This window comes from Leptidea sinapis, chromosome 6 (genome assembly GCF_905404315.1).
Source record: "Leptidea sinapis chromosome 6, ilLepSina1.1, whole genome shotgun sequence".
NCBI lineage: Eukaryota > Metazoa > Arthropoda > Insecta > Lepidoptera > Pieridae > Leptidea > Leptidea sinapis.
The window spans coordinates 3,754,336-3,776,387 of record NC_066270.1 but is presented as its reverse complement, the minus strand read 5'-3'; the positions used below and the strand labels follow the sequence as shown (position 1 = coordinate 3,776,387).

Here is a 22,052-nt window from a genome sequence, read left to right as displayed (position 1 = left end):
TGCGTAGGATGTAGAGAACGAAGTACGAATACCGTTTTTATGATATTTTGTCCAATTAAATATACTTTACGATGTGTATTATAACAGTTATATAATTGATATTTGACCAAACATAATTTACAAACAGCTGTTCCTGACTTTTACTAGGTTTTAAATGTTTATATGCCTCTGCTTTTAAATATCTATTATATGAATTAATTAGCTTATGGATCCGTATCTATCTTATAAAATATAGAATTATCTAACTCTTCACGAAATATAACGTACATTGCTTATGTTTTACATGAAAAGTTCTGATAATTAAGTATATTCATTTGCTTGAATGAGAATTTTTCAATAAAAAATAAAAAAGCTAATATTTTCTTTTCATAATATTGTATAGATGTAAATAAATGGATACCACCCTGATAACAGTGCTTTGAAAAAACAACGCAAATCTTATATTTATGGGTAGGTACCACAACGGCGCCTATTTCTACCGTGAAGCAGTAATGTGTAAACATTACTGTGTTTCAATTTGAGGGGTGCCATAGCTAGTGAGCTTACTGGGCAATTGAGACTTAAGATCATAAGTCTCAAGGTGACGCAGTTGCAGTTCCGCTCAGAATTTTTGTTTTTAAGAATCCTGAGTGGCACTACATTGTAATGGGCGAAGCGTTTCAATTTCCATCAGCCAAACGTCCTGCTCGTCTCGTCCCTTATTTTCATAAAAAAAATCTTATTAAAAAATCAATTTCACGTGTATGTAGTTATTATTTATCAAGAATAACATTATAATAAATAACTACTAACTAAAATATATACAAGCAATACTTACATTAATATACAATTTCGCGGCAAATGTAAATAATATTTCGCTGAAACCTCATTCATCGCTTCCGTTCGTTACCCGTTTAAAACGATCCATTAAATGTTACTCTCGTCAAAATAATATAGTTCTGAAATTACCATTTCATTGATGTTTACATATAATCATAACGCATCCGTTCATTTGAAACACTGACTGAAACCACATTTTCACATAAACAGATTAGTTCAGAAATCCACACACTCGAACGAATATAGAGTTCTTAGTAACAACGAACTCACTCGCGATGTTTTAGCCGAGCGGCGAACGTAACTCTCTCCCTCGACTGTCGGAAAGCGACTGAATAGAAATTATTTAGCTTTGGCAACACCGCCAGTGCATCCGAGGATAAACGAAAACTACCGAATATGATTTTGAGGTGAAAACGGGATAGGTAAATGTGTTATGCGTGGAAAGAGAATGTGTAAGGAGTCGGCTGTAAAGTGCAGAATGCAAAAGGACTTTTTATGTCGTAGACAGGTCGTAAAGGTTGTTTGCATATTGACTTTGCGATCGCAGCGTAGGCAATTAACTAACGTGGTACCTACACTTAAGTGTTACCCTAAGAATGTCCAATGTGAGTGTCTAGTGTGAGTCTGTGTGGATATAATTTTGCCTGAGAATACAGCCGTTAAAAAAATAATCAAAGATTGTTGCAATTAGGGTTGCTAGCCTTACTCAAATATAGAGTTCTGTAATATATTTAATTTAAGTGTACTTTATTATCTACCCATATGTAATAATACTACCCAGTGGGAGGCTCCTTTGCACAGGATGCCGGTTAGATTATGGGAACCACAACGGCGCCTATTTTCGCCGTGAAGCAGTAATGTGTAAACATTACTGTGTTTCGGTCCGAAGGGCGTCGTAGCTAGTGAAATTACTAGGCAAATGAGACTTAACATCTACCGTCTCAAGGTGACGAGCGCCACAATAGTGCCGCTCATAATTTTTGGGTTTTTCAGTAATCCTAAGCGGCACTGCATTGTTATAGGCATGGCGTATCAATTACCATCAGCTGAACGTCCTGCTCGTCTCGTCCCTTATTTTCATAAAAATAAATTAAAATACTAGTTCGCTTGAATAGTATTTTTTACCAAAATAGACTTATTTATAGTCATAAATATGACATACAAGACTTTCTTTTTAAATCTCTTTAGCTATTAAGTATTCTCGGTCGTGTCTGTGAGCAGCAAAAATTAGTTAATATAAAATTATGTCAATTTCTTGCAGTAAAAAAAGCTTGGAAATATCTTATAACTGAAACTCCATTTTAATAATATGTACTCTATATTTTAGGTTCTCAAAAATCCACCATACTCTACATCATATAGAGAAACTGGCAACCCTAATTGCAGTAGCCGTAACATCACAAATTTCATAAAACGAAATCATAATCTTTGAACAAATATAAATTTCATAAAAACTTAACTTTTATAGAAGTAAATCCATTGAACAGCATTAAATTACCATTTTAGCTGTTTTTACACATATTATTTCATTTCACCGGGATTAAATTATTGAAAATACTGACGGTGCAATGAATGGCTGATTCAAGTTCGATGCAATTTCCGAAAAACTTAATTTTTAAGTCACTTATTTTTTTAAACTTTAACTTAGATTTACAAAATAATTATTGTCATTCTAGTGTTCAGCGAGTCAACAACTCCTGAGGAATCGGTTTCAGCAGGTTTACACATTACCAACAAAACCGTTTATTCAGTCGAGAGTTCAGTGGCGGCGAGTCTTTGATGGAGAGGGCCTTTAGCTCAGTAACTCTTGGACGTGCGGGCGGGCTGCTGGTGCACTAACTGATATACTAGGCTGGTATTCTAAACAACATTAGCTTACACAAATAAATTTTGAAAACAATTTTTTATGAACGATGTGGGACTCGAACCCACGACTTCTCACGTTCCGTGCGAGAGCGCTCCCATCTGAGCTAACCGTTCCAGTGACGAATGGTCATAAAATCTTGTATGCTTAGTTGCACTCTCAGTCAACAATCAGCCTAAGCTTAACCAATATAATATGCATGTATATATTGGAACATTTAAAAGTCATTCTGACCAATTTGATGTCGTAAAATTTCTTGAAAAATTGCACACGTTTCACGGACCGAAGACAAAACAATATTTTTATCTTGAATCCTAACTAGGATCTGCACGACAATTTCTACGATAAATTTGGTTTACGTCGAGCAATGTAACAATTAGATTGCTTATGAAAACAAAGTCATTGTTAAAGTAGCTTAGATCATTTTTTGAATGTAAAAAAGAAGAAAATAAATCAATGTTTAAAGAACTAAGAAAGCAGACCTAAGTGAATTTTTGTAGTTCTTTTTCCACTGAATCTCTTTAAGTTTGGATTGCTTGTAACGCATAATGTTTTCGATTATTAAATTATGTTAATTAATTTAGTGTCAGGGTGTTTGATGTTTTAGTTTAAACAACAAAGGTACGTTTGCGCTTCTATTTTATGCTATAAATAGAAAAATCGTAACGATTTTGGCATCAGCCTCGTCCGGGATAATATTACTTAACAGTAGTATTTGTATCTTAACCTTCGTATCTTGAAGAGTAGAGATTAAATAACAATAATACAAATCTCCTTCATTAGCAGATATACTTCAAGTTCTAGGAAATTGTGTCATTCTGTCTTATGACGTTTTATTTTACCACTAGATTACTTATGGGAAGCTTTTTTGATTTCCTTTTCAACTGCCGAAGACAGCAAGCGTCGCAAATATATTGGTCTCGTTCTTGTGCCGTTTGGTGTCGAGACACTTGGACTGTAGGGCCCAGAGGCGTGGAAAATGTACAAAGTACTATCTTCGCACCTCAGTTATAGAGCTACTGAAAACCCAAGCGCTGGCAGCTATTTCAATCAACGGATCAGCCTAGCTATCCAATGCGAAATGCTGCCAATATTCTTGTTTCACTTCTCCGTAATGATAGTTTTAATTTAATGTAATCATATTTGTAAATATAGTAATAAGATTTGTTTTATTTTCCGATTACAACCTCTATATTTATGCTATGATACTAACCTTTTTTATGTATTTTATTTACTTTATCTACACCCATCCTTTAAATCGTCTATTAAAGATTCTGAAAAAGTTAGCTTATTGCCAACATTAAAACACCCAATATTCTAATAACCATTACATCATCCAAATGAGTGTTGTAATGTTGTACTGAATTTCATAACAACACTCCTTTGTTTTTTTTCCGATCCCTTCATTCGCAAAGAGTTTCAACATACAGCCACATTCTTATTGCTCGATGCGTGGTATCTGTACGAATTTCAAAAAAAGAACATTTTAGTTTACGCGCGTTCTACACAACCAGAACGTCGCGCGCCGTAAAAAAAAGTAGGTTATTCGAATCCCCGCCATTTTTCTTCGATATTTTTATTGTTTTATTTGCAAAAAATTTGCGATTCATTTTAAACGCTGCAAAAGAACATTATATTCGAGTGAATTTTAATTATTGAACTATACAAAATGTAAATTACCACTAAAATAAACAATTGTTTCATTAATACTTAGTTTATTAGTATATAATCAGTCTGATGTTTTAATGGTAGCAGTAAGCCAACTGTTTCAGAATCTTTTAGAGGATTCATATTCTGGGTGTAGATAAAGTCTTGTATGCAACTGTAGATAATTAGGTATTAAAACACGAATGTGGGTAATAGATATATATATGATAATAGTATCGAAGAGTGATACTATTACACAACAGTTGCATAAATAACTATTACACACCATTTATTTCCACTTAACTTATTTCATACTAATATTTTATGAACATAATAAAACAACTGATGCTTGAATAAGAAATGAGGGTCAAGTGAAAAGTAATTCCAAACGAAACTTCGTAACTCAGTGAAAATACTTTACAAAGAAGGTGCTTTCAACCAGTTTTCCTCCATCAGGTGCAGTAATCCACAGTCTTTACTCAAAGCAACAATTTCTATGATTCTCTATCTATCGATTTGTATTATTAAACATTTAATGTGGATGATAGATATTATGTAGGTACAGACAGTAACTCTATCTGCTGATTTTTTATCTTCAGTTTTTGGTTTACTTTTCACTCTTTAAGAAAATTTTGGATGGGAAATAGTACCGCTTCGGAAACAAATGGCGTTCTTAGAGAGAAGAAGCGGCGCAAGAAACTCTCCCAGCATTCTTTTTTTGCGCTCTTTTTAATAAAATATACAATATTGTACTGTCTTTGCTATTGCTATAAAACAATCATAATCTAGTCCCAGGCTGTCCGATCACTTAGATATTCAGCTGTGGAGTAATAGGATTTACGACAGAGCCATTTTTTATAAAAGTTTTAAATTTATTTATACATAATGCCTGAACAGTGGCTGGGCTTTATTATAAAAGTGTATATATTTACCCTTAAAGCTATTATGTATCTTGAAGTGTAGAATTTTTACTATTATGATTCACCGTATGTATTAATACAAATCAGGCCGTGATTTTTGTGTCTCATCGAAACGAAGATGTGCTTTTAATATCTGACTAATAAACAACGTATAACTGGTGTGGAACGTGATTTGCGTCGACACTCTGGCTTCTTCTCATGTCCAAGTTACGTCGGTCTCAGTGAGTCATACATCTTTATGCCATTTCATGTCGAGAAATTTGGCCCGTGGGGCCCAGAGGCGCGGAGAATGTACAAAGTACTATCTTCGCACCTCAATAACTACTGGAAACCCAAGCACTGGCAGCTATCTCGGTCAACGGATCAGCCTAGCTATCAAACGCGGAAATGCTGACAGTATTCTTGGTACGCTTCCCGTAATGATAGTTTTAAAGTTATGTAATCATAGTATTGTAAATATAGTTCTAAGATTTGTTTTGTTTGAATTAATTAAATAGACTTATAACTAATTGTATAAAATAAATTCACACGTATTAAAATTTCTATGTACCTGGTAATAGCGGTATATTTTTTTAACTGCTAGACCGATAATAATGAGACTTGATTACAGATAGTCCATGTTGTAGGAGTAGCTATCGTATCAAAACAATAATTTTTGTAATGCAAGGCAACAAAAACAGCCAGTAATCATAACGCGTAAGTGACTGTTTATATCAAAAATTATATCCAAAAAGGCTACTTCAACCAAAACATATACATTCACTCTGACAGTCAGGCAGCACTGTTGTCTTTAGACGCAGACTTGATTGAGTCAAAATTAGTCAAAAACTGCACTGACTTCCTAAACACATTAGGCATAAAAAACAGAGTGATTCTCAGATGGGTCCCAGAGCATGCCGGAATCATAGGCAATGAGCTTGCAAGAGTTGGAGCTACAGGAGTCCAATACGATCCGGAACCTATTTGCGGACTGACTAAGAGCGCCATTCGTCACACCCTGAGGAACCAATGTAAACTAGAAGCACTTAAACGCAGGAACAATTCAACAGGTTTAAACCAAAGCTATGATAAAGGCTTTCAATAACAGAAATGCGACTGAAGCCCTATCATTGAGCAGGAAAAGCCTATGCATACTCACCAGGATGCTTACTGGGCACTGTCGCCTAAATAATCACCTCTGTGTGGTCGGAATAAAAAACGAAAGAACTTGCAGATTTTGCCTTGAGGCCGATGAAACGCCTCTTCATCTCCTCTGCAATTGCGGCCCACTAATGCATAAGCTTAACACCATCCTTGGCGATTATACCCTTCTCCCAGATGCTGTTTGCAATACTCCGCGCCATGGAGATACTGCGGTCACAAACGCGGCAGGGCTTGAGGACGAGCTATAAGTATGAGTCGCGAACACAATAGTTTAATTCTGGACTTGCTGTTACTAGGACCCATATAGCCTCCCTCTGCAAATAATAATAATAATAATTGACTGTTTATTTGTCTACCTAAGCCTTAAGAAATATTCACAAATGAACAAAATACGAAGTATGCTTGTGTGGTATAGTCAAGATTGTGAGTGCATTTGGTTATGAGATGTCATGAAGCACGAACAAAAAGCTTATTCAAAGGGTAAGCCAACCCTTTTATAAGGGATTGTAAAGGGGAAAGCGACCTGAATTGACGCAATAGCTTTCTGTGCGTAAAATTAGTGAACACGGTGCTGTTGCTTTAAGGGATCAGAATGAAATTCTATTTTGAAATACAATGTTTACTTAAGATTTTAATTAGGATATATTATAACTTTTACTTAAACTAATAAATTCATCACACTAATATGAAAAAAACGGAAATAAAAATTCAATAATATATATTAATAATAGGATAAACTGCCCTTTTTTGGCTGTTACAGAATTGAGATATTCACATAATGCTAAGAACTTTTTAGATTTAGAAAACCGGCCAAGTGCGAGTCGTACTAAAGCACGAAGGGTTGCTTACCATATCTATAAAAACCTATAAAAATCATGTTTGTTTTATGGGAGCGCCTCAAATATTTATTTTATTCTGTTTTTTTGTCTTTTTTGTTATAGTTGTTTCGGCTCTAAGTTACTCTTAGCCGAATGCAAAGCATATACTCGTAAATAAGGATTCATGAAATATTATAGTACTTTAAATACAAGCTCTGTTACTAAAAGAAACATAGGATGTAGAGGATACGGTTAATGAACCGTGCAGTTTTTATTTAATCGCTTCCGTAGAAGAAACTTTGGCTTGGATATTGAACTCCGGGAAGAATGAAGTTGTATCGAATGATAAAAAGAGCATTCTATATGATAATCGCAAGCGATATTCAATTGCCAGTGACTCCCGGTCAAACGCTGCAGCAAAGCCCTATAGCAAAGTTGACATAAAGAAAATTTATGATAACTGTTTGGTGATAGCTTCATGGTTTAATTCACTACAGGTTACCCTGTCTTCCCCGGGACATAGGAAAGTTCCAGGCCCAAGGGCGTCGTAAGAGGCGACTAAAGGCATTTACCAGTGGGAGGCTCCTTTGCACAGGTTGCCGGCTAGATTATGGGTAGCACAACGGCGCCTTTTTCTGCCGTGAAGAAGTAAATTGTAAGCATGACATAACATCTTATGTCTCAAGGTGACGAGCCCAATTGTAGTGCCACTCTGAATTTTTAGGTTTTTTAAGAATCCTGAGCGGCACCGCATTGAAATGGTCAGGGCGTATCAATTACCATCAGCTGAATGTCCTGCTCGTCTCGTCCCTTATTGTCATAAAAAAGGTTACCTATAGCAGATGTCTGACCTTAAAACCATCATGGCGAAACTCGCAATAAGACAGCCGCGACTCGTCGTCGTCTACTAGCTGCAGCTTCGTTGTCTTCGTGGACGCTTTATAGCAGTAAATATATAATATATGCCTGCACCAAGCGTGACTATATCTAGCCTATATGTTGTCAGACCTCTTCATAAAATTGCAAATTTGAATGTAAGTTAATCAGTAGTTCACCTGCCACCGGACCACACCATAATATCGCGCAATCGGTTGGTCATCGTCGTAACTATTAAGATATTTGTCAAAATTATGTAGTGTAACAGACGCAGTTTATCTACGTTGAATACCAGATTCGATAAAAGTAATTATTTTGTTATGAGGATAAATTTGTTACTATAAAATGTGCGTTTGAAATAAATTGTAAACATTCATTAAAACATTCCTACAAACCTTCGCGTTTAAAAATGAGACAATCTTCAGAAATCCTCCGACATCCCCTGTACTGTCCAGAGCTCCAACCGACTACAATTTTTTTTGGAAATTATTTACATGTTAAAAAAATTGTTCTCAAGTAGCAATAGAAAATACATTCACAGACTTGGTTTTTGAAGGGATAATTGAGATTCTCGAAAGATGGCATCGTAGAATGTATCGATGAGGGTAAGTTCTGCGATTAAATACCTCTATTTATTTACGGTATGTATGAATTAATGCTTCTACTGTACTGCATGCCTGTTTTTATTTGCCTCTTTTTAGACTTACATTGAGTATTTGACTTTTGAGTATTTTGTTGAGTCACTTTACATATTATATTGTAATTGAAACGACCTATAAAACTATAAAGCTGTAAATGTTGATTTAAAAGAGTGGCAATGAGTTTCTTGCCGCTTCTTCTCCATAAAACTCAATCTTTTCTTTTCTGATGGTAAGTATAGATAGAAAAGAAATCTAGAGGATCTACTTTACATTTGATAACCTGCTCAACCCCAATATTTGCATATAAGGACTTAGGTAAGATGTCGTTCTTTCAAATCTAAATGGTTGGCCCAGGGGAAGAGCACTCTCACAGAACGCGAGAGTCCCGCGTCGTTCATAAATTTTCATTTCAAAATTTAATTTGTGTAATTAATCCCAGAAGTGAGGCTTATCACTTTAAAAAAATAACAAATTGTCTCAGACATCTCAACGTAAGCATACATTTTACACAGTCTATGAATTAAAAGAAAAGGCGGATTTAAATGAACAAGCATGATAAATTCTACATAAAGGAAATAAGAAATAAATTTCAACTTTATAAAAGACACACGGCTTTCATTTCATTCACATTTTCTACACACATGATAAATTTTCGTCGAGACTCTAAACAGAAAGAACATTTTAATATCTTCACACTTATAGTTGCATATACGTGACTTTACCCGCGTTTATTCGTTATAGATGTTAAATAAATAAATACAAATTATATTTTCTAGTAATTTTAATGGTCCATTACGACATGCTGCACTTTACAAAGCCTTATGATTATGTTAATAAGAACGTGGTGTTCCCGGTATGCGCGTGCGACACAACCGCCTTGCTTGGTAGTTCTTCCCTGACTGCCTGCTCGATGCTCGCCCAGCGACCAATCTCGCGCACACTCGCACCGCACGCTGATTATGCCCGAGCTAAGACACCGAATCATGCTCATTTCTCGTATATATTTTATAGGGAAATTCTAATCAAGCCCAGCAGAATCGTTCAGAAACAATAGCTTATTTTAAATATGGTTTAATCATTGCGATGGCAAGCGTCCTTGTCATAATATAACGGTGGTAGCTTGGGCAAATGGCGCTAGAGTTTTAGTAGACTCGTTTCGGTATTCTGGCTTTCAGGAAACTTTAGTTGTTTCTGGGGCTCTTGATTCAAATAATAAAGATCAGATACCAGAATAGGTCACAAAAATTTTAGTCTCAGTGAGTCTTACATATTGGTGCAGTGTGCTGTAAAGACACTTGGCCGTGGGCCCACGGTACGGCGATACTGTATAAATTACACGTCTCAAAAGATGCTGGAAATCCAAGCATTGACAGGTATTTCAGCCAATGGGTCAGCCAGGCTATCCAACACGAATATTCTACCTGCATTGCTTCTACTGATTGGTGGAAGTGTAACAAGAATACCTCAGTCAGCATTTTGCGTTAGATAGCTGGTTGGATAGTTACGTTGAACATGTTTTAGGGAGTAGTCGTAAAAATTTAAGTACTAAATTGAGTTCTGTGTAAGCATTACTTCTGTGACCTCATCTCAAATTAATCTCTTCCAGAGATTTCCGCTTAAATATGCCTAATTAATCTGAACACGCTGAAAAAGAACTATGGCTTATTTCACAGTCAAGTGTCCCTTAATATCGCAACAGTAGAACTAACTGTTGTGCTGCGATCGTCCAAGACAGTACTGCACTTGTATTCACTGTGTTCCAGTTGAAATGGTGTGAGATGGTTATTACAGGCACTTTACATATTCGTACATTTGTGCCTAAGTTATATTATTTCTAAGATAGTGAATATTATCCAACTAAAGAATCGTATAATTAAGACGTTCAACGCGACACTCTACTCATTTTCAATATATCTGCTTTTTACATGTGTCTACATACAAGAGTAGTATTTCATATACTTAGTAATTGAGGTCCAAGCCCTGTGAATATATTTACTAAGCTCTTGTCAACATCCGGGAATTCTCAAATATATAACTAAAAGCTCATCATTCGATTGGACTTGGTGAGCTACTTTGAACATTTCCAGTAATGGATGTTTCATAAGATAATTAACGATTAATAATCGCGGATTGTTTAAACAGGCCCTTCATCTGTATGTCCTAGTTCATACATTCGAAATTGACACATTTTTACTAAACCCAGTGCAATTGGGCATCTGATAACCACATCATACTTTTCCCCCTAAGTATTCAAAGTATTGTATCAATAAAATCAATATAAACTTTAATTAAGCTCTGTTTAAACTGAGGCTACTATCGCGCATTACACGGGACGGAAGTCGTTCGCGCCGATTGTGTCAGCTAACTTGTATGGACGTGTTCAAATTGACGCGAGTAGTCGCTCAAGTTGAAGCGAAACAAGAGCGGGACGCCCGGCGGGATTAATCTCACAATGCATGATGTTTCTCCACTGAAGAACCAAATATGACACGCGGGAAGTCACGTCAGTATGAGAGGCTAAGCGACTGAGCGAATTGCTCTAAAACGCGTCCCGCGTCCCGCGCGTTATTCGCCTCAGTTTGAACAGAGCTTTATACTATTATTATTATTAACTGTAATTATATTTTATAAATGAAAAACATCTTGATGGTATCTTGGTATTCTTGAACCACATGGAAAATACTTAGTAAAATGTATTTTTTATATAGTACTAATTCTATAATTAGAACTAATGTTATAGATTATAAAATATCTTAACTCTCTAGTAATGTTTTAAACGAATTAGAATCGTATATTAATTTATTTCAAAAAATTGCGAAACTGAAGTGGCATTGGGCAGGGCACATAGTTCGACGGACAGATGGCCGTTGGGGCAGTAAAGTCCTCGTATAGCGACCACGTACCGGAAGACTCAGTGTTGGTAGGCCCCCCACAAGATGGACCGCCGATCTGGTCAAGATCGTCGTGGAAATCTTTGGGGGAGGCCTTTGTCCAGCAGTGGATGTCTTCCAATGGCTGATGATGATGATGATGTGAAAACTAGTTATTGGCTTTATGTTATACAAATAGATGTCAACAAAGTTATAAATAGCTGTAAGTTTTCTTAGTAAATAAATAAATACCTAATGGTAGCTCTTTTAAAAACTGTGCAGCAAAATAAACATTTTTCCGTAACAAAATTGGACATACCATACCAGACAGAAAACAAACATCGTATTGTTTTTAGATTTTAATTTGAATTGCTGCAACTTTGTTTTAATTTTATTCCAAGTTCGCGTACATTTGCCTTGCACGAACTCATTTTGTCGAATGGAAAGTAATCTAACATGCTGCTCTGTTTTGTTTTAACCGCAACATGATGATGTGTTTTGTTTGTGTTATGTCGCAGGGTAATGAGAATACCAGGTATTTCGTGAAATGTCATGAATGCCATGATTTTTTTTGTGTGTTTGAAGAATTTCTTTAAGCTATTACTAACCTATTAAAGAATCTTTCTAACACTCATATTAAAGAAAGTCTTGTAGTCCATAAAATAAATAATACAATAATATTGACACACTCTTACATAAATTCTCTTCCCAAAACTAAGCATAGCCTATGGGTACAAGACAACGATATAATATTTAATACAATATACTTACTAAAAAATACATAAATACATTTGTATCCATGACTCGGAAACAAACATCCATATTCATCATATGAATGATTGCGGGATACCGGGATGCGAACCCGAGACCACTAGCTCAGTAGGCAGGGTCTCTAACCACTGGGCTATAGGGGTCATCATGTTGATTAATTTCCGAGAAACCTACGAGAACTTTCTGAGTGCTAACTCAGGCTTGGTACGCTGTTAAAAGACCCTCAAACTTTCACAAACAATTACATTATTGACATGTTTGCATTAAATATTTTTACAACAGAATTTGGTATCTCAATGTTTCGACCATTCAAATATTTGTATCGCTGTCTTGTGGTTGTTTAGGGCTTGTTTTATGTTTAAATTTGATAATATTTTTGAGGTTTCGAGTTTGATATTAAAGTTAGCAACAAAATCTTTGTTCTGTATGTCAGTACTAATATCATTTACCGAGAATTTTTACCGAGACAATTCTTATGTTGTGGTATTTTATGTCTTTATAGAATTATTTGATTCTATTAGTATTGGTAGGGCTATCAAGTATAATAAGTTTAATAAAATAATTTATAATCATATAGATTTTTGTGAGCTTTATAGGCATCGTATGAAGTATGTACAAAAGTGTAAACCTATTGAGTACTATAATAGCATAACATCATATCTATTAAAATTCAAAAAGTACACTGCATAAATATATAATTTATCAAAAAAAATTACAGTCTACACGGATAAAATGCCATAATAATCCCCTGATTAATAATATAATGCCCGGGTACGGCGGTAGCTACCGCCGTATCTACCCGGGCCCCCGAAGCTGTATATTTTATTTCAATTGTATGTAAAAATTTCGGAAATAGTGACAGATATATAATTATGACGAATAAATATTTCTTTTAATTTTATGCAAACATTTTTTTATCTTTTGTAAGTAGTAAACTTTTATTATATCGTCTCAAACTTTTTCGTATGTGTGTTGCATGTCACGTGACGGTTGGGCGGCGCCTATAGTTCGCAGCAGCTGACCGTGTAGTGTATAGACTATTACTCATTTGTGCCAGTGCTCCACGCTATTTTGTTTGTTTTTATTATTCCCCATTATTATTCAAATTTTTCAAGTTAAAAATTAAGATTGATTAAGCGATTATTATACCATTAATGGAATGGCATGCAAAAATTTTTATTTAAATGTCTATAATGTGAAAAAATGTTTCACTTTTACCGTGGTTTCATTAAACCACACAATACTTTTTTTTATACTGATAATAATATAAAATGTAGGCTAGAAATACTTAAATCCGAAAATAATAATTACTATGCAATGGTCATTATAACAGCTGGTTAAGACACTATAACCACAGTAGATATGTCTATGTCTTCTGTGCTATAATCACAAATTATAAAGTACTAAGAAAGATCATGACAACGACATAAGTTCAATTAACGACAAGTTTCTTCTTTCAAAGTCTTGAATGTTCGAGAGTGCAAACGAAAGAAACGCGAATATCCGTTTTTAGTTTTTATTGAGTGCGCTAAATGCATCCGATACTAACATTGACCACGAGAAAAAATGTGTACACATCGATGCAATAAAATGTCGCTGAGTTCACTAGAGGAAGCGGTGACTCTTTGATTAGGACTCTCTTCCAGTGCAAGCGTTTCAATACTATATTAATATGTAAAAATATCACATTTGTGCTAGATTGTGGAATATTATAATAAAAAACGGTGTGTAAAAACTATTATAAATAAAATAATAATAATATAATACTAATACTCGTAAGACTAGTAATAAAGACCACATGAAATAAATGAAAACTTGATTAAGACGAAGTGAATAATGCGAATTAATTATACCTTTGCTAACATCTTTTGACTCAATCTAACTTCACCCGAAGATTATTACAAAGCTGAGCGTGACGGTTCAGTTTGATTCAAGACGCACAAAATAAATGTCATCGTCGTAGAAGTTCGCACTACAAAATTAAGTAAATAGTTTTCTTTTAAGATGTGTTAAATATCTAGAAAACTCCGTATTTTTTATTAAAGAGTGGCAATGAGTTTCTTGCTACTTCTTCTGATTAGCTATTTAATAAGAAAAATATTTTTTTGACATTCATAAGTGTCATTTCCGTGACCTACATAAATAAAGTGATTTTGATTTGATTTAATTATATTTTGTTGAGCTTTCAATTTGTTCATTGGCCATATTATTATTAAGTCGGTTAAAAATGGAATTAGTTGACTTTACCCAAACGCATGTTTAATTGGCGAGCGTGGTGGCTCAGACTGACAAAATAACCAAAAATATTCTATTTTATTCTAATTATTATAAATATACACTTGATCGCCATACCATATCTATACAGGAAAACAACCACCGAACGCATTTATTTCACAATTTTGTGCATAGGCTTAATTCTACACACCCGGGCGACTATTTTATTACATATTTTTTAATTTTATTTATTTAATTATTACAGCTTTTGTGATACTGTAGCGCTACAAAAATACGCAATTTATGCCATAATTTAGATAATATTACTTAAAGCAATATAAATAGGATATCAAAATACTTTTTACCAACACCATACCTACTATTTATAAAATACATCGTCTGCTTGTTACGCTGCCAGCTACATACTTCAAACGAAAGCCACTTAAAGGTCTCCTTTCTCTTTCACTCGCCACCTCACACACACTTCTTCTCTTTCATTTCTTAATATTTCTTCGCCGTCGTTCTATATACCTATTTGGATCCAGCAGGATAATATATTTTAAACTTTTAATGCTATGACTGTGAATACGCATTGGGTGCTTTTGCTATATACTAAACACATTTTAAGCTGGAATGTCATATCATTTACATTTCGTTTTCATGGATCTGTATTAATGGGTAATGATGGGTTGCAAATCAAGTGGCTGAAATACATTATTACATTACAGCTTTCTGTGTGCACTTACTTTATCGTTCGCCCACTCGACCGTTAGGTTTAGGCCTTGTTCGCACGAATGGGACAGACGAACGTGGGTGAAATCCTGATTTTATTGCTTTCAGCTTTACACACTTATTTGAATGAGTTTTTAATATGTCATACGGCGAAATAGTTAGCTCTAAGCTCAGACAACGTGGGCTGTGTTAAGAAATATGCTAATTCTATCATTACGATGTTATTTACTATAACGGTTTAGCTTACTACATAATTATTGGTATTAAATATGGATTAATTGTGTAGGAAAGCTGTCGTTTACGACTTTCAACAGTTGGATATTATGTTCATTTATGTGTCCTCTAGTCAGGCAGTTAGGATTAAGATAATATTAACACTGCAGAACTAAAAGTTTGCCAACATATTTCTTAAACTCTATTTATTTATAGTTGAATTACTTTTTACCGGTATTAATTTCCTAGCTTTCAATAAATAAAACATGTCACAGTTTTTTTTTTTTAATCTACTTCAAAAAAGGAGGAGGTTCTCAATTCGTTGGTATTTTTTTATGTTTGTTACCTCAAAACTTTCAACTGGGTGAACTGATTTTGATAATTCTTTTTTTATTTGAAAGCTGGTGCTTCCCGTGTTGTCTGATTGTTATTTGGTCCAAATCTGACAATGGCATATATGAGAAAACCATAAAAGTGTTAAATTTGCTATACATACGTACAGCAAATTTGATTTCGATTCGACACGATTCCAAAAATAACAATAATTGTAACTAGAATTAAATTAATTAATTAGATCGAATAACAATACGCAATTATTTTTATACACCTTAGTGCATATTATATCTATTGTTTTGGAACAGTGTTTTTGAAGTCGGTTGTTTTTTTGTTAAAATATTTTTTTTTGCAATTTTATTCAATAAAAAACGGGTGAGCTTTCTTACACATTTGAATGATGATAATTAATAGATGCTTTTTACTATACTGACGGCCGATGTCCATAGACATCAGTATTTTCGAGTTTTCTAAGAACAGGTTCTGCAAACCTAAAATTAAAGACCTTCAAATTGAATTAATTGAAACGTTAAGTAAGTTTGTTTGAATAAAGTTTTTTGAATTGTAAGCTTTAAAAAAATGTGTTATGTTTATTTCACAATAGTAATAACACACAGTAATAAAATGCATAAATAAGAGTTATTTCAATTTTAGGTTACCACTGGGTTTACCACATTTTATAACAGTACTTACTGACAACACAGACTAGTAAAAAAATAAGGACTCCGTGTCACCTTACATAACAGTGTAGCACAAAAACAAGCCGATTAACGTTTAAATACATAGCCCCACGCACACACTTACACTACTACAGGCCGACAGGCGACCATTATGAGAATTATCATCGTCTGTGACAGATCAGTTTGCGTCTCAATAAAATATTTTAAAAATGCCGTCGTGCGTTGTGAAAAAGTTTAAAAACGATACTTTATAAGTATTTGTGGCCATATATGATTATTTAAGGGAGAAAAAATTGTGTAACTAGTATACCCCGTAACCGCACACACACTAGCATAAAGGTGCTTCACTTGCTAATATCACTTAACAAACACGTATTCTATTTGTGTAATAAATAATAAACAATGAAGTAACGAAATGTTATTATTGTAAGTTTAGTAATTATTTTTATAATGAGCGAACGGCAAGCTGAAATCAAGATTTGGTTTGGACAGTGATTTATAACGTTGCTCTGAGTTCCTTGGAGATCTTACACTACCCAAGCGTGTATGACCACGTACTAGGTATTGAGTGCATCTTTTGTATTTTAACACTAGAAATAAGGGATTGCTTGTAACTTATTCTAGTAGGCTTCATAAGATACAAAATAGCTTTAAGGATAAATGTATACACTTTTATAATATAGTCCCAGCCACTGTTCAGGCATTATCTATAAATAAATTTAAATGTTTTATAAAATGGCTCTGACGTAAATCCTATGACTCCACAGCTGAATATCTAAGTGATCGGACAGACTGGGACTAGATTACGATTATTTTATAGCGATAGAAATGACAAATGATGAAAAGAGCGCAAAAAAAGAATGCTGGGAGAATTTCTTTCGCCACTTCTTCTCTCTCAGAGCGCCATTTGTTTCCGAAGCGGTAGTCGTATCTAGTGTAATAGAAATAACATCAAAAATAATTCTAAAGGAATCAATTTTGAGAAAATAAATGCTTTTTATGCCTTTATTCAAGTGAAAACTTCTTTAACTGCGTTGGGCTCTTTTCGGTAGTTGAAAATCTTATGGGTTCGCGACGCCGACATGTTCATGACTGGCGTACGCGATAAATAAATAATTGAAAAAACTACACATGCCTACAAAGTACACATGTCAGAAGTGAAACCTGCATTGTGCATGAACCTCTAAACTGCATATGAAGTCCTGGTACATGTTGCTAGGATGACACATGATTTCAAACGCTATGAAATACATTACTATCACCACTACCATATTTATGTTCTCCTGGTGTCTATATAGTAAACCGTCATGCGCATAAGGTCAGAATATATTATAAAGGCATACATACATACACTCACGTCATACATCAGACAATTTCTTCTTCCTCTATGATCGCCTGGTACCAAAACATTGTATAATGCTTCCTATCTCATCTTCTTCCACTTTAAAATCTTATGAATTTATGTATGTGATAGTCTCTTTTTACTGTCTCGCTTTTTCGTTTCATCGACTTTCAAATCACATCGAGGCTAAAGAATTTTGCACTTCAAAAAATAAATATATAAGTTGAGAAACGGTCTCTTGGGTTCGCGTCACCGAAATGCTTATAGCAGTATATCTGTAGTTATACAGCTGACGTATTGTGCAACATTAATGCTGTGTATATTATGTTATAAGTGAAATTGAATGGATTTAGTGAAAAGTTCAATGTGTATATGGTGTGCATTGTTGAAATAGTGTTTTGATCAATATTTAATTGAAAATAAGTATTTAAAATAAAACGAAATTAATATTTTAATTGTTTTAAGACTTTATGAAATTTAAAATTTTTATGCTAAAAATTTTATTTTTTCACTTATTTCGGCAATATCTAGAACTGCCATTTTTTTTATTTCTGGTATAACCTAGAGAGCCTGGAAATAGTTTTGGATCAAATTAGGAATAAAATGCAGAACAATAGAAATCGATAAGGTTTTTCTTGCTAGCCTTGGAAGACCGTCTTATCATGGTGCTTCTCTGTGTCCAGCCTTTCTTTTCTCGCTCAGCAACTCTCTGTATTCCCATCTAGAATTTAATGCTGTAGTGCCATGTAATCCTCCATCAGCCTCAGCCCGTGATTTCTTCTTTATTTTGTCCTCAATGGTTCTGTAGATGTAGCCATATTACGCGTCTTTCCTTACTTTTTTACAGTTTTGACAACAACCGTTTATTTTCTCATACTTCTAAGCACTTTTTCAATTGTTACCTTGTTTTTCAATAATGAAATTTTGATCATGCGTCTATATAGCTACATCTCACAACTTGAAGGAACGTTTATTTGGATAACAAGTATAGAGAATCAAGAATCAGATGGAAGCAAAAACGTAATACTTTTTTCACGAGTAAGTGATTCAGGAAGGAATGAATTATTAATGAAATATGCACAAGTATTCTTGATTATATTACATCTCGGAAATCGCAACAAATGAACGGATATGACGACATCTCTCGCCGGTAATTGTTTTATTTAAATTGAATGCTAAAACGGAGGTTATGATGCATTGTATGCAAGCGCTACCGTCGTAAGTTCTCCGTTTGACTCGTAAATATAGGAGACGCCAAACCAGAAATGTGGTGTTAATTGTAATATGCTTTTGTACAATGAGTTAAGATCAAATAATATTAATTTAACAAAAGGCCTGTAATGTATTTTATACGAAGATTTGGTGGAGTTTGCTAGTAAACAGTGTTATCTTTCCGTATGAATGATACAGAGAGAGAGAGGAAAAACTATAAGTAGGTACGTCTACTAGCACAGCGAATGTTGGGAGAGTTCCTTGCGCCGCTTCTTCTCTCTCAGAGCGCCATTTGTTTCCGAAACGGTAGTAGTATGTAGTAGTATATTAGAAATGACATCAAAAAGGAATGAATTTGTAGAAAATAAATGGCTTTTATGCCTTTTTATTACTGCTATTGGTACCAGGCGAACATAAATATTACACAACATTTTGACAATTATTGATTCGCAATTAAATTGACATTGAAAGCTTAGGTATGAATTACCCAAAAGAATTAAATTACTTTTTTTATTTTTAATAACTTTACATATTATATTGTAATTGAAATAATTTGTTGGGTATGGCAGAAGAAGCATAAAAGCAGAATTAACGCAGTTGAGATGCGATCACTGCGTAGTATGTGTGGGGTAAGACTGACTGATAGAATTCCGAATGCGGTAATACGAGCGCGCTGTGGTTTGAAAGAGGATATTGTGACAAGGACTGAAAAAGGAATGCTTAAATGGTTTGGACACGTGGAGCGAATGAGTGAAGAAAGAATGACGCATCAAATATATAAGGCAAGTGTGTGTGGGCAAGCCGGTCGCGGGAGACCTCGTAGAACATTCGTCGATCAAATTGGGGACGTTTTGAGAAAAGGAGAGGTCTGAAGCACCCGCAACCGGCGAGCATGTATGAAAAGAGTTATGAATGTAGAGGAAGCGCGTGAGGTTTGTAAGGATAGAAGCAAATGGCATTCTATTGTCTCTGCCTACCCCGACGGGAACAAGGCGTGAGTATGTGTGTGTGTGTGTGTGAAATCATTTGTAAAACGATGAAAGCTGTAGATGTGGATTTAAAAGAGTGGTAATGAGGTTCTTGCTACTTCTTTACATTTATACTCAACCTTCTCCTAAGTGGTGGTAAATGTAAAAAAGAATGAAAACTTTCGACATTCATAAGTGTTTCTTGAAATACATGAATAAAGTGAATTTTATTTTGTTTTTGACAATTGTCCGATAGGTAATTTCTTGCTATTGAAAAAACGGAGTCTCTAAATTTATTTAACACATTCAAATAAAGAATGTTTAACAAATAAAACATTGTGTACTAAAAGAGTTTCAAGTCAAGAATGGTGATGAGAAAAGGCTACTTATTACTGCTGACAAGTTTATGGTTTCGAGACAATACGACGATATGTTCTGTGCATTGTGTGTAACATTGCAAACTGTGTGTGATTCATACTTTTATTGTTGTTACAATGTCAAAGTATTTAATGTTAGCCATTGAGTTATGAAAGTTAAACAGATATTACTTTCTGGTGGGAGGGGAGGCTACTTTGCACAGGATGCCGGCTAGATTATGGGTACCAAAACGGCGACTATTTATACCGTGAAGCAGTAATGTGAAAAAATTATTGTGTTTCGGTCTGAAGAGCGCCGTAGCTAGTGAAATTACTGGGCAAATGAGACTTAACATCTTACGTCTCAAGGTGACGAGCGCAATAGTAGTGCCTCTCAAAGTTTTAGGGACTTTCAATAATCCTTAGCGGCGCCGGCACTGCATTGTAATGGGCAGGGCGTATCTATTACCATCAGCTGAACGTCCTGCTCGTCTCGTCCCTTATTGTATTAAATAAAATTGCCGCATCACGCCAATACAGAGTTTTTCTGAAAGAACTTTATTCCACGTCCAACTAAGTTTTAATACAACCTTGCAAGGGAAAACGGTTGGTCGTAAGGACTTAGCATAAGGTGACCCTTATACTCGACTAGACTAGACAAACGTGTCTAGAAGGTATTCCTTAAAAATACCAAACAAAAAATTTTATAAAAAATCAACTAAAAATGTAATAAATAAACACATTACCATGAATACTATTGAGGATGCGGCAATGATACAAGATGACATCAAAAGTTTGTTTACGTGCGACGATATGATCTTGAACATCTCCAAATGTTACTTATTCCATGCGCTTTACTATGAAGGCATGAGGTTAGTTCTACATTCGTGATAGATGGCAGCGCATTTTGCAACGAAATTAGACTAAGCAATAATTTTGGGCGTCAAAGACCGCTTTAACAGATTAAAAATTCATATTCAAATATGTTTTTTTCTAAACAGGATGTGATAACACTTATTGAAAGTCGAAAACTACCATCCCCTCCAAAAAGTATGCCTAAGACATGAGAAGAACGGGTGCAACAAACTCAGCGGGCTTCTTTTGTTTCATAAAAAATATAGTTACAAGGTAATATCGTTACAATACAATCAAACTTATTACTTAATAGCCTGAGGGCGGTCGCTCCATTCACAATCAGTGATATTATTATTCTTAATTAATAATAAAGTTTACTATGACATAAATAACTTTCTAGTCATTTATGTCATAGTAACTTTTATCACACAAACGTTTTTTAACAACGCTTTTGAGTTTTGTAATACATTTATTTTGAACATTTTCTGTTATCTTGTTGTAAAAGCATATACATCGCCCCACAAAAACTTACACGTCTTAGCCGAGTAGTAGGCATTATAAGTTTATGTCTGTTCCTATCCATATAGACAATATTATTTGCAGAGGATATAAATGTATTGGCTTGATTCTGCATAAATGTTGGTTCAGGTCTACCAACATTAAAATGATTATGTCCAGTAGACTACTTTGTGGCTCGCAGCATCGCATGTAACCCGCTCTGCGACATATATATGAAAAACCGAAATGGGTGCAGAAGATATTTGTGGTATGTAATATT

At 34.6% G+C, this 22,052-nt stretch overlaps 1 protein-coding gene across 5 annotated transcripts in view; it reads right to left on the bottom strand.

Moving 5' to 3' along the window:
* LOC126964921 (uncharacterized) overlaps positions 1 to 1,133 on the bottom strand; it is a 648,802-nt gene extending 647,669 nt beyond the window's left edge. For all 5 annotated transcript variants that reach the window (XR_007729448.1, XM_050808242.1, XM_050808243.1 and 2 more), the window contains exon 1: positions 818 to 1,133. The gene's annotated coding sequence lies outside the window, so the exon portion shown is untranslated. The remainder of the gene's footprint in view (positions 1 to 817) is intronic.
* Positions 1,134 to 22,052: the final 20,919 nt, after the last annotated feature.